At 47.0% G+C, this 14,554-nt stretch overlaps 1 protein-coding gene across 1 annotated transcript in view; it reads right to left on the minus strand.

Moving 5' to 3' along the window:
• Positions 1-14,554, minus strand: part of stk16 (serine/threonine kinase 16) — a 230,927-nt gene that overhangs the window by 80,607 nt on the left and 135,766 nt on the right. The window lies entirely within an intron of this gene.

Here is a 14,554-nt window from a genome sequence, read left to right on the forward strand (position 1 = left end):
ACAGTGGTATAAAAGGTAACCATTATGTGAATGCTTGGCTAAAGAGATGCGTCTTTAATCTAGTTTTAAACTGGGACAGCGAGTCTGAGCCTCGAACAATATCAGGAAGGCTATTCCAGAGTTTAGGAGCAAAATGTGAGAACGCCCTCCCTCCTTTAGTGGACTTAGATATCCTAGGAATGACCAGAAGCCTCGAAGGTCCATTAAATACACAGGAGCTAAACCATTTAGGGCTTTATAGGTCAGTAGTAATACTTTGTAATGGAACTTAATAGGTAACCAGTGTAGAGATGATAAAATTGGTGTTATATGATCATATTTTCTTGACCTAGTTAGAACTCTAGCAGCTGCATTTTGCACTAACTGTAGCTTGTTTATTGAGGATGCAGGACAGCCAGCTAATAAAGCATTACAGTAATCTAGCTCGTAAACTAACTTTTCTGCATCAGAAACAGATAGTGTAGCTTAGCAATGTTTCTAATGTGGAAAAAGGCTGTTCTTTTAACATATGAAATATGTTTTTCGAAAGACAAGTTGTATAGCTTACTAGTATAACACCCAGGTATTTTACTGTAGTGGATAAAGTAACAGGACATCCTTCTAAATTAAAGTTGTATTGTACAAGGTTTTGTGAGTAGTTTTTTGGACCAATAAGTAATACCTCTGTTTTATCTGAATTTAATAGCAGGAAATTACATGTCATCCAGCATTTTATATCTTTAAGACACTGTCAATTTAGATAAGTTAGTGTTTTCATCTGATCGTGAAGAAACAAGGTTGTGATTATTAAAACAAGTATAAGTTTCATCTAGTTAGTGTTTTTACACATTTTTACATTTATTCCAAAATACTATCTAAAGGCACTAACACAAAATATAGCCTATTTTATTTGTGACTTGATGTTCAGCTGTTATTTTTAATAGTCAACAGTATTTTCGAATCATCAGTCATCAAGTTCGGTAAACACTGGTCACAGACACGAAGATGTCTACATTTAATTTCACCAAGCTGATTGCTCATTAAAAAACCCAGCAGTCATCATGTTTTCAGGCCATTTCAAGTTTGATTGTGATGAGACATTAAGCAGTGATATCTTAAATAGGTGAGTTAATTGTTTACTTTTTACAGTCTTCCAACGCCATAATTTTTATCATACTTAATTCAGACCGATTCGAGAACGCGCATGAAACAAGAGGCGGGTTTTATCGCACGAACGAATCATAACCAATCATAGCGTGATGGAGGCATTGAATCCACTCACATAACTTTCCTCTGTCACCCAAGAAAACGAGTGATTTATACACTTTTTAAAGGGGCATTCGGCAACTTTTCAACTTAATAAAACCGTTTAGAAATCATTTGGTTGATTTAATAACCTGTTCTGGTGAGAATGGTGACTTTCCCCGCTCCCCCCAGCGTTCCTGGGCGGAAAACTTGAAACATTGGGACTATCGTCCCGGTAAGTTGGAAATAGGAAGTCTCGTGAGAAGCGAGAACGAGTGAGAAACACAAACTGCTTTACGGTAATTTGACATAAACACACACGCTGCCCTCATTGTGTATGATGTATTATCAGAGAATGTCTAATAAGGGGAGAACTTCCACTCGCAGTAAACTTCCACACATTCTGGTCCCGCTTCGGATGCCACGATGCCACCAAGCGGTATCTCTGCTCGTAATCAGTCCTTCACTGACCAATCATTAGCAGAATCCTAGCGTGTAATGGGCAACGACAACTCAACCTGTAAGAAATCGAAAGGACATAAGTACTTGTTCATTCAACTTTCGACCTATAACCCATGTTGAACTTGCAAAACCTACAATCAAATCTGAGATTTCGCAATGGCAATCGGATGAAAGAGACAAATTTAGCTGTCTAGCTCCATAAACTCCCATTCATTTTGCACTCAGGGCGATCGCCCCCCAGTGGAACTCTGGTATTAATAGGGCTTAATAGGGAGTGAACTCCGGGCTCTCCGTAAACAGGCTCTGGTATAACCCATCTCGGTAGACATAGCTCCACACGATAAAGTTGGACAAGTTTTAAAAAACAAAATTTTTTTACGACATTGTTGTGAAATAAACACTTCACAGCTGTAGGGGGAGCTCGTTGAGAAAACGTGCGACAACAAAAGTGAAACCAGCAAAGAAATAGCTAGAGTTGCCGAATGCCCCTTTAATGTCACATTTTTTAATACTTGCGTTGTTTTATTTTTTTAATATGGATTCTTTTCTCATCCACTTTTTTTGAGGAGGCCTCCCTTGCCTCCTCGGAGGAAACGTCCTATATAATTGTATTTTTTGTTTTGTTTTTATTATTTATAACATTGTATTATTTTATAACAATTATTTAATCATATTTTAAAGTTATTGTAATTATAATAATATAATTAATAATCATTATAATTTTGTAATAATATTCATTTATATAAGCATATATATATATATATATATATATATAAAACATTTTATATATATATATATATATATATATATATATAAAACCTTTTCTTACTTATGAATTTGACACGTACATGACTCACGTCTCCTGTGTGATAGAGCAACCTCTGAGCAGTAATAGTTCCCTTTCGTTGTCACTCCGAGTTACGTCGGATGACGACGAATGGGGTTTCGCTTAGAAAGCCTATCAACTTCGAGTATTACAAAACGAGCCAATGGCAAAGAAATGCCATGGGTCTGCGGAATTTGCATGGCGTAACTCCGCCCCACCTCGTGGGTATAAAAGGAGGAAGCCGGCAGCAAGCAGATATGTTTTCGCTTCGGAGCCAAGTGTATTCTTCTCTCCACAAGCCATCTCTGAATTGTCAGCTTTACAAACGAGTACCTCGAGTGTTGGTGTGACGGCGATCTACGGCGAGAGCGTGCTTCCTGCTGATCTGTTGCAGTGGTCTGCCAGTCGGTGCGTTTCTCCCCGGGTGCTTCAACACTTGAGTTTTCTCTCACTAAAAGAGCTTACACGTGGCACGTCTTTTTAAAGATGTCTCGCCCGTGTACTTCTGGTTGCGGCAGATTGGTATCGGACTCTGATGGGCACGAGCGTTGCATAGTATGTTTGGGCATTGATCATGCTAGAGCAGCGCTCGTGGATGACTCATGTTCTCTCTGTGGGAACATGACCATCGCGTCATTACGGTCGAGACTCCGTGAACTCGCAAGAGTGAAAGTCCCCTCATCCACCCCCCGTCCTGCGGCTGGTGGCCAGGGTGATCTGAGGGTTACGGTCTGGAACAAGGCGCCGACTATGTGTCCGCGACCCCAGCCCCCCTCTTCAATGACGGTGCCCGCTAGTGAACTGCTGATTCCCGCGGGTCTACCTTCTGGTGGCCCGCGGGCTTCAGTTGAAGCTACAGAGGAAGATGCCATGTCTGTTGCAGCATCACTAGGCGGGTTTGACTCTTCTGGAAGTGAGGGCTCGTCACAGCTGCCACCTTCCGGTGTGCATACGGCTGTGCTCGAGTCTGATCCGGAGATGACGGCCATGCTTTCCCGGGCAGCCGCGAGCATCGGACTTGAGTGAAGGCCTCCACCCTGTCCTGAGCGCTCGCGGCTGGACGATTGGTTTTTGGGTAAGGCCGCCGACCCTCGTCCTCGGCAAACCCCAATACCTTTCTTCCCGGATGTGCATGATGAGATCTCGAAGTCCTGGAAGACCCCCCTGTCTTCTCGGGACCGCTCGCTGGTCTCATCCGCCTTTCCTCCCCTCGATGAGGCAGCTGCCCGTGGGTACACTGGGCTTCCCCCGGTTGAACGCTCTGTTGCCATGCAACTATGTCCTCAGAGTGCTTCTTCTCGGGGCGAGCCTAAGCACCCATCCAAAGCCTGTAGATTTTCGTCGACCCTGGTGGCGAAGTCTTACAGAGCGGCGGGACAGGCGGCTGCTTCACTGCATGCTATGGCCACTCTGCAGGTCTACCAGGCCCAGATGCTCAGAGACATGCACGAGGGTAGGACAAACCCAGGGCTCTTTGATGAGCTGCGCGCCGCGACCGACCTTGCTCTCCGGGCGACGAAGGTTACCGCGCGCTCCCTGGGTTTGGTGATGTCCACAGCTGTGGTCCAGGAGCGACATCTGTGGCTGAACCTGGCTGACATGCGGGACGCTGAGCGGACCCGTCTGCTTAACGCCCCCTTGTCCCAGGCCGGCCTCTTCGGCGGTGCAGTTGAAGACTTTGCCCAACAGTTTTCAACTGCCCAGAAACAGACCGAGGCCATCAAACACATTCTGCCCCGCCGGCCCGCTGCTGCCTCCACCTTGCCGGCCGGGCAGACGCCTCGACCTGTTTCCCGCCGAGGGCGCCCTCCTGCGGCTCCCGCCCCTCCCGCCCGGACCACGCAGCAGCCTCCACCCAGGGCCGGTCGCGGAGGAAGCCGTAAGAAGGCGCCACAGCCCTCTCCTGCCCCGCCCCCCGCTAAACGCCGGGCCAAGCGGCGCTCCTGAGACGGGCTGCTCAGGGATGATGATTGTTTCTCAGGAGGTGGTAGCAGGACCACTCCTTCCCCCGGTGGAGGGCCGGGGGAGAATCTTTTGTTCTCCACTCCCCGCTGCTCACCCACGGGTGGGCAGCACCCTAATGTGGTTAAAGACAGAAACAATCCCCTCTTCCCTGAGCTCACAGAGTTCTCGGGCGACACAGAGCGCCGCCCACAAGCCGTGCTCTCCTCGCCCCCCTCTGTCCCAGAGGCGGTTGACACGGCGTGCCGTCCACGGACCGCTTCGCCCCTGTCCCCCTCTGTCGCCAGACCCCTGGCAGAGCAGGCCCCCGCGGGACGACCAGCCTGGTCCTCCCCTGGCCCCCTCTGCCAGGGTGCGGTTGCTAACTGTGCCCCCTCTCCGGGCCGCTATGCCGTCCACTTCTGGGCCAGTTACTCCGCCTCGCTGCCCCTCCGGGGGGACGCCTGTGGCTCGCATGATCCCGTTGGTTCAGTTCCTGGGAGCCTGGCTAGAGCTTCCCCGTCTGTCCCACTGGATCGCGCGTACCGTCAGGCTCGGCTATGCGATTCAGTTCGCACGGTCTCCTCCCCGCTTCAGGGGAGTCCGCTCCACTTTGGTCGGTGGCAATGCCCCTATCATGAGAGCAGAGATTGCCACCCTGCTGGCGAAGGGTGCAATCGAGACTGTCCCTCCAGCCGAGATGAGGTCCGGCTTCTACAGCCCCTACTTCATTGTCCCCAAGAAAACCGGTGGGTTACGGCCAATCCTGGACTTGCGCGTGCTGAACCGCTCCCTTCACCGGATGCCGTTCAAGATGCTCACCGCCAAACGCGTTTTCGAATGCATACGGCCCCAGGATTGGTTTGCAGCGATCGACCTGAAGGACGCCTACTTTCATGTCTCCATTCTTCCTCGACACAGACCGTTCCTCCGGTTTGCTTTCGAGGGGCAGGCATACCAGTACGCGGTTCTCCCTTTCGGGCTAGCCCTGTCTCCTCGCATCTTCACGAAGGTCGTCGAGGCGGCCCTTGTTCCCCTTCGAGAGCAAGGGGTTCGCATCCTGAGTTATATCGACGACTGGCTGATCCTAGCTCACTCTCGAGATCAGGTTTGCGAACACAGGGACCTAGTGCTCCGGCACCTAGCCCGTCTGGGCCTTCGGGTCAACTGGGAGAAGAGCAAACTTTGCCCCGTGCAGAGGATCTCTTTTCTCGGTATGGACATCGACTCGGTCGCCATGTCCGCGCAGCTTACGAGCGAGCGCGCGCAGTCACTGCTGACTTGCCTAAGACAATTCGAGGGCAAGAGTGCGGTTCCACTGAAACTTTTTCAGAGGCTCCTGGGGCATATGGCATCTGCAGCCGCGGTCACGCCGCTCGGATTGCTTCATATGAGACCGCTTCAGCTTTGGCTTCGCGACCGAGTCCCGAGGTGGGCATGGCAACACGGCACGTTCCGAGTACCAGTTACTCCGACCTGCCGTCAGTTCTTCACCCCGTGGTCGAACCTCGATTTTCTCAGGGCCGGTGTCCCCCTGGCTCGAGCTTCCCGGCATGTTGTTGTCTCAACAGATGCCTCCACCACGGGCTGGGGCGCCATGTGCAATGGACATGCTGCTGCGGGCTCCTGGACAGGACCCCAGCGGCTGTGGCATGTCAATTGCCTCGAGTTGTTGGCAGTACGCCTTGCCCTGCACCGCTTCCGGGCGTTGCTCAGGGGTCAACACGTACTAGTCCGCTCAGACAATACCGCCACTGTAGCGTACATCAACCATCAAGGTGGTCTACGCTCCCGCCGTATGTCACAACTCGCTCGCCACCTCCTCCTATGGAGTCAGAAGCATCTGAGGTCGCTTCGAGCCATCTTCATTCCCGGAGCGCTGAACTGTGCAGCCGACGAGCTCTCACGGCTTCAGCCCCTCCCTGGAGAATGGCGACTCCATCCCCAGTCGGTTCAGCTGATTTGGGACCAGTTCGGGGACGCGCAGATAGATCTGTTTGCCTCTCACGACTCGACCCATTGCGCCCAGTTCTATTCCCTGACCGAGGGCACGCTCGGCACGGATGCTCTGGCGCACAGCTGGCCGCAGGGCCGCAAGTATGCGTTTCCCCCAGTGAGCCTTCTTGCGCACACTTTGCGCAAGGTCAGGGAGGACGAGGAGCAGGTCATTCTGGTTGCCCCTTACTGGCCCAACCGGACCTGGTTCCCCGAACTAGTACTCCTCGCGACAGCACCTCCCTGGCCGATCCCTCTGAGGAAGAACCTTCTTTCTCAGGGACGGGGCACCCTATGGCACCCTCGTCCCGATCTTTGGAACCTCCACGTGTGGCTCCTGGATGGGACGAGGCAGGTTTGAGTACCCTACCACCAGCGGTGGTGGCTACCATCACTTCCGCTAGAGCGTCGTCCACGAGACACGTCTATGCGTTGAAGTGGAACCTCTTCGTCAACTGGTGCTCTTCTCTCCGAGAAGACCCCCGGAGATGCTCGATCAGTGTTTTGCTTTCCTTCCTTCAACAGGGGCTGGAGCGAAGGCTGTCTCCCTCCACCCTGAAGGTCTATGTTGCCGCCATTGCCGCACATCATGACCTCATCGAAGGTAAGTCGGTGGGGAAGCACGACCTGATCATCAGGTTCCTGAGAGGAGCGAGGAGACTGAATCCTCCTCGTCCTCCTCTCGTTCCCTCTTGGGACCTCTCAGTGGTTCTAACTGCCCTGAAGAGTGCTCCCTTTGAGCCCCTGCAATCAGTTGAGCTTAAGTTCCTGTCTATGAAGACAGCGCTCCTGGTTGCACTGGCCTCCATCAAGAGGGTTGGGGACCTGCACGCATTCTCCGTTGACGAAGCGTGCCTGGAATTTGGGCCGGCTTACTCTCACGTGATCCTGAGACCCCGGCCTGGATATGTGCCCAAGGTTCCTACCACTCCCTTCCGGGACCAGGTGGTGAACCTGCAAGCGCTGCCCTCGGAGGAGGCAGACCCAGCCTTGGCACTGCTCTGTCCAGTACGCGCTCTCCGCGCCTATGTAGACAGAACGCAGTGTTTCAGGACCTCAGACCAGCTCTTTGTCTGTTATGGTGGGAAGCTGAAGGGAAAGGCTCTCTCCAAGCAAGGTTGTCTCACTGGATAGTGGACACCATTGCCTTGGCTTACCAGCAGCAAGGTCGACCGTGCCCCCTTGGTGTGACTGCCCACTCCACCCGGAGTGTGGCGTCCTCTTGGGCTCTAGCGCATGGCGCCTCGCTAACAGACATCTGCAGAGCTGCAGGCTGGGCGACACCTAACACATTCGCCAGATTCTATAATCTCCGAGTGGAGCCTGTGTCCTCTCGTGTACTCGCTTCAACCAGCTAGTACCGGACCCGCTCAGGTGTCTTCGCTTGCTCGCCATTCCACTCCACGGACTGGATACGTGCGATATTTTTCTCAGGTGAGCTTCTCCGAAAGCCCTGAGCTCCTCCAGCACTCCTGACGTCGGCGCCAGTGTCTATTGCCTGTGCGTCGGCTAGGTGCCTCCCGTGTGCATGGTCCCTCCTCTGAGCGACCCCCACATGTGTATTTCCACTGTAAGCCTCTCTGAGCGTGTGTCTTTCCCTTGGCAAGCCACCTTGCCACCCCTGGGGTTGAAATATTCCACCTGCGGCTGGACACCCCAGTGTTTCCCATATGCTTCCTTCGGGTCATATGTGTATTCTCTAAGTCCCCCCCCTCCGGGCTGGCATTAATTGCATACTTCCCCTAGCTTGGGATATGCTTCCCAGTGTACCTTGGTATTCCTGTGTTATATGGAGTCCTTTGTCCAGGCTGACAGGGATCTCGATTTACGCAGGGCACTGGAAGACAGCTGAGAAGGTGGCGTGATTAGACTGGTAACCCCATTCGTCGTCATCCGACGTAACTCGGAGTGACAACGAAAGGGAACGTCTACGGTTACGTATGTAACCCTCGTTCCCTGAGTAGGGAACGGAGACGTTACGTCTGCCTGCCACTTTCCGCTGTACCGCGGGGATCGCCTGAGCTCAGTCTTGGCTCCTCAGCGAAGAAACATATCTGCTTGCTGCCGGCTTCCTCCTTTTATACCCACGAGGTGGGGCGGAGTTACGCCATGCAAATTCCGCAGACCCATGGCATTTCTTTGCCATTGGCTCGTTTTGTAATACTCGAAGTTGATAGGCTTTCTAAGCGAAACCCCATTCGTCGTCATCCGACGTAACGTCTCCGTTCCCTACTCAGGGAACGAGGGTTACATACGTAACCGTAGACGTTTCCTCTGGGCATGTTCAGAGAAATGTGTAAATAATGACACATTATAATTTGTTGTGATTTTACATGTGGAATTGTGTCATGTTGACATGTTGCAGGTCGGTGGGGCTTGTTAACGTTTGTCGTGTTTGTGGTTGAGACAAACATTTGAGTGTTTTTGAGTGGAGTCATGTGTAGCTTTTGCCTTTCCTGTTGTGTTGGTGTTGTACTGTGATTACACTTTGGCTGACAACCTCATACATCCAGTAGACGTGTGGGCTACATGCCCAGTTCACTGTTTACATGATCTAGAGGGCCTGGCGATGAGCTTTTCGTAAAATGTATATGTCCTTCTCCTCATTCTGATCTCCAGACAACATAAACTACATTTGTAAACTTTCTGAAGAAAATATGATCAATGTTTTTCAGTGCAAAACTGACCGCAATGATGCTAGAATGTTCTTTGTGAATTTTAGCTATTGCCTGTTGCTATGAGGTTGCTGGGATGTTCTGAGTGGTTTCTGACCTGTTTTGAGTGGTTTCTGGGTAGTTGCGAAGGGGATTAGAGTGGTTTTTAGTGTGTATGAGAACATGTAGATATAACAACAGATAATAGAATGAATTAACTTTTGGAATAAAACATGCAAAATGTTGAGTATTTTGCAAATCTCTCCAATAAAATACAACTTGACCTCCTTTAAGGGGGAACTAAACAGATCCGCAAACACAAATTCCTCGACTCCCTCTTTCCAGAAGTTTCTCAGTTCACGATCCCGCTCTCCAAAAGCCTGCTGGGCTTCCAGCCTCTGTCTGTCTGTGTTCCTCTCTAATTAGTCCTGTACCCCCACCAACCCTAACGACCACGCATGCCTTTTCCAGGGCTCCTTCGTGTCCTCTATCTCAATTAACCCGAAGGCAAGACCACTGCCCTTCTATCCCTCTTTTCTCCCCCCAACCTCCCCATCCCTCTTTCCTTTGGCCTCCAGGCTGGATTGTTCATTTAGGAAGTTTTCTCCCGTCCTAATGCGCGGTGACGCCTATTACATAAGTTAAAGAGGCTTCTTTCATATCTTCTCCTGCTGTCCCGGCGTTCACCTTTTCCCGAGCTGGTTCCGCTCTTTTCTCTTTTAAAGAGAGATAATTGATATGCCCTGGATTCACAATGATTCCGGTTTGCGGCCATGTGTCCGTGCATGCTCATTTTGAGGTTTTCTTTGTGAGTGCAAGCTTTTTTTATGTGCAGAAATATGAATGCATGTAAGTGCATGTGCAATGATGAACCTTCTCGAATGAAAACAAGATTAAAGCAAAATGAAAAAGAAATGCATAATCACTTATTAGCATTTAAGCTATAACATGTCATATGCATCTGCAATTAGTTTGAAAGCAGATTTATCTTCTCTTTTCCAGGGACAATTTAAAAGTTGATTTATAGTGGCCCCCCAACAAAGTATTTGCACATTTATAAAAATGTGTGAATGGCTTTCCAATGGGATTGCTCAAGTACACTTTTGTCAGGTTTTGAATGAACAATAGATACACTGTTTGAAATTAAGGCAAAACACATTGGGACACTTTGTGGTTATGAAACTTAGTTAACAATGAACTTCACCTGTGTGAGCTTGAGGGGAACTGACAACATATATTCACTTAAAATCATCTTAAGACCAAAAATGGCTCAGAATATAAAGTTAGTTTCTTTCAGGATGCATTTTGCTTTGATCTAATGCGATGACATTTCAAAGTGTGACTTTAGCGTCAAAGTGTCCAAAAACTTTCTGGAGCCACTGTATGTGACGCGATGTGTGATCTATTCATTGCCGTGTTTGTCTGTGGATGGATTGTGTGGTTAGTTTCCACAGGAAATGGCAGACAAGCTAAAGTTTCTCAGAAACACACTTGTAGGGGTGCTTTCTTGTCGCTGACAGAGAATCATGTCCATATCCTGTGTGTGTGTGTCAGAGAATGTGAATATACCTGCATGCCGGTCATGATTTGAAACTGTTTTTAAGCTTGAGGTTAAACTGCACAATTTGAAGCTTGAGTTCCCCAGTAGGACTATATATTATGTAATGTAGTTGACACTTGCGCAAGAAAATGTGATTGCTGCCTGACCATGCAAACGTCGCTGCCAAAATACTGGTTGTTAGGGTTATTCTGAGTGGTTGCTGGGTTATTACTTATTGGCACAGCTCAAAAAAGTGTTTTTGATATTTTGGGCTCTGGCTCCTGTCCCACCAAAGTAGGCTATATTGTATGTAGGCCCTATGTAACTGTATTTATTACACGGATCTCAGTGGCCTATGTCTGTTACACTAAGAAAAGTAATACAATTCTCCTCAACTGCACAATTTAAAGTATTTCCTCCTCAGCAACCATGACTTAATATAAAAATGTGTCTAATTTTATTAAATAAAAAAGAATAAAACAATGATTTATTCAAATATTTAAATAAAATTCCACAAATATGAGATAATGAGAATAAGCTACACAAGTTATTTTCATATGCACATTTTAAAGTCAAAATAGGCCTATTCATATTGTATAATTGTGGTATAGTGTAACCTTAACATTAAACAGTCCTATCAATGATTGCACTATTATGATGAATTTATTTCATGTAAGTTGTAGAAAGATCTTGTGTTTGTTGCTGAAATAAGAAATGGTGGGAAAGTGCAGAAGGAGGGTGGAAGAGAAAGGACCATGCAATTATGGAATTTCATCCCTCTTTCTCTCGGAAACTTAATCTTCCCCTGCCTTTGGGTAAAGCCGAAGGCTCATTCAGGCAGGAATGTCAGGACGAGTTTTAGAATGTAGTGAGATTGCTGAGAGAGAGAGAGAGAGAGAGAGAGAGAGAGAGAGAGAGAGAGAGAGAGAGAGAGAATCCTGCTGAATTTCACAATGTAAGTTTACAATGGGGGAAGAAAATTCTAAAACGTAAGATTTTAGCGCTCAATTTTTTAAATTTTTTATGATTTTACTGCAAATGTCTAATTTTGTCTTTCATTTAACAAGAAGGTCCGAAATATATTTAGTCAGACCACACGTATGTATGGAATTCCCAGCGTTGCCACAGGGGGCACTATAGCAGATATTAGCATAAATTGTCTTCTTCTACAGTCAGTTTTTATTTCAGATCGAAGACTCATGTCGAAAACGTTTGGAGAGAACCGTAGCAGATTAAGGCGAGACAAATTTTAGCTTGAAAACACTTAGATTTTGTGCACACTTCATTGTAACTTTAACCAAACCTTCTATCTTGAGAACACATGCAATGTCTGCATACTTGCGTAAAGTATGTTTTAATGCTAAAGTTTAAATAAAGAACACAATTATTTAGTTGTACACAAAGCCAGTGTTGTTTTTAATCAGAATCAAGTTGCAAAAATCAGAATCAAAATGCATACAGATTGTGACCGTGAAGAAATCTGGAAGCCTCTGACTGCCAGAGAAACAGATAAAAACTTCAGGATGGAACACAGACATGGGCTCTCTTGTTCCCTGCCCCCACCAAGCACCTCATCCTGCTCGCTCTCTCTCTCTTTCTCTCTTTCTCTCGGCACATTGCTGTTTGATTGCTTAAGCCCGGTGGTCAGACAATGGGCGTATAAAGAATGGGCCGCTTCCTTCCTTCCTGTTGAGTATTCTGCCTTGATGAGCAGACTGAATAGATCTGGGCTTCAGAACGGGGCATGAGCGCCGGGACCCAGCTAAAACCAACAAAGAGACGCTCTGGGGGCTTTTCCAATTGCTCTGCTGCCTACTCTCTCTCTCTCTCTCTCTCTCTCTCTCTCTCTCTCTCTCTCTCTCTCTCTCTCTCTCGTTCTTTCTCTGCACAAATGCACTTTATTTTTTTCATATTCTTAATAGGAGTTTCTCTCTGGAGCTGAAAATGTTGTTTCAGTTTGGAATTTTGCAGTGTTCAACAACAGAATAAATTTGAACAACTTTTTAAACTTTTTTTAATTTAAGTTTTTTTTTTTTTTGGTGTTGTCTCCAAATGTGAATGAATTATGTTCCATATCATGCAATGTATTTTGACAGTCTGTTGACTTTCATTTATGTATTGCACCCGAAAATAATTTACTCACCCTCATTGAAACATTGAAAATCATTTATGAATGTGGATTGAGGTGCATGAAGATTCTTCAGAAGCCCACCTCAAGATGAGCTTGTTGCTTTTTTTCATGGAACATCAATTAATAAATGATGACAGAATTTAATTTAATCAGTATCTTTGTCTTGCCATTTTTAAAGTATCTTGAAAATGTGGATTGTTATCTTGTTCTATTAACCTCAAACCCTTAAGTTTCTTTCTTCATTTTCAAACAGTGCCTTTATTGTTTTGCAGAGTTAAATCAAAAACCTAACATTTAGTCCTGTGGTAATCAGTCAGGGCTACCTCTCTTTGCTTGTGTAGCTTGTCCTCATTGACATTGTTAAATTTAGAATGAGGATGGAAGTAATCAATACCCTTTCAAACCATACCAAACATCAATAGACGGGTACATAACGTCTTGAATGAAAAATTGAAATAACTTCCCGTTAGCCTAATCCACTCCTTTTGACGATAACTAGATGTTCCGGCCTAGGCAAGCACTTAATACTAGTGTTAATTTTTGGGACAAAGTAAGTTCCGTTCCGTCTGTTGTCTGTTTATTGAGGTCAACCCTCCCAGCCTTTATCTGACCCATTTCTCTGCTCAATGGAGAAATCTATATTTCTCCATTTCTCTTGAACTTGGCATGCAATTGCAGCTCTTTCAAAAGGGTGTCATTTTTCCCATCTATCCTTCTTTTGTGCTGCCTGCGCCCATAACAACACATTTAGCGGCTGCTAAACACTCGCACGCAAAGTAGGAAACATGCGCGTGCGTGCTGGCACACACACACACACTCTCAAAGTCTGCCCTGTGAGAATACCAAGCAGGTAGCTGAAGAGGCTTAAGAGGCGGTGAAATAACTGAGGGCCATTGAAAAGATGGTGAATACACAAGGGTTCGAATGTGGGGGTAAACTGTTGGCCCATTGTCATTTAAAGTTATGTCTTTAACCCTTTGTGAGGCTTTCTTGAGCAAACCAACCCCCTGTCGCTGCCCTGCCATTCACAGCTTAAAACAATGGGTGGGAGGCAAGCCGGAAAACGACGCACTCGAGCGACCGGGACGGTTTTGTTTCTCCACCTTTTGCCGCGTAATGGGGAAAGGGGCTCATCACTAGCGAGGGGTGAAAGCTGGCTGCCTGTCACTCAAACCCTCTGCAAAATAACAAACATGAGCCAACAAGCTGAACCGACAGTGCGAATGCCAGTAGTGCATATCATGTCACAGGGAAAAAATGGGAAAAAGGCAGTCTTTTACTTAGTGACTATACAAGAGGCGGCTACATAAATGCGTGCTAATGCGTGCATGCATTGCAAGATCGCAATATATCGATTTAGGCTACTATTAAAAGAATGTAGCATCATTGTCATGACCTTGACATTTTTAAGCTGTTTTGGTTTCAAAGTGGTTCTCAATTGATGAATTGTATCCAACTATATCTAATTGATGGATTGTGGATCCATGGATCTAACTATATAATCACGTATAGTTGTTGTAGACCAATCAATTTCTAAGGGATTTTGGTGCAAATTCATGTCACTTTATTTGGAATGTAAAATCTGGGTCCTAAAGTTGAGAAACACTAAACACATGTTTAGTTAAAGCGATTTTGCAATGCAAATTGAATTATTACTGATGTTTTAGAAATCAAAATTCCCTTTCTGGGTTTCTTAATACAAAAAAGGTTAAAGATCATACGTTACACAACTGCATGCAATGTAATTTGCAGAGCGTCTAGGGAGCAAAAACTTCCTCAAA

The sequence above is a fragment of the Siphateles boraxobius genome, unplaced genomic scaffold (assembly GCF_051911475.1).
Source record: "Siphateles boraxobius isolate OS27281-9 unplaced genomic scaffold, OSU_SipBor_1 53, whole genome shotgun sequence".
In the NCBI taxonomy this organism is placed as follows: domain Eukaryota; kingdom Metazoa; phylum Chordata; class Actinopteri; order Cypriniformes; family Leuciscidae; genus Siphateles; species Siphateles boraxobius.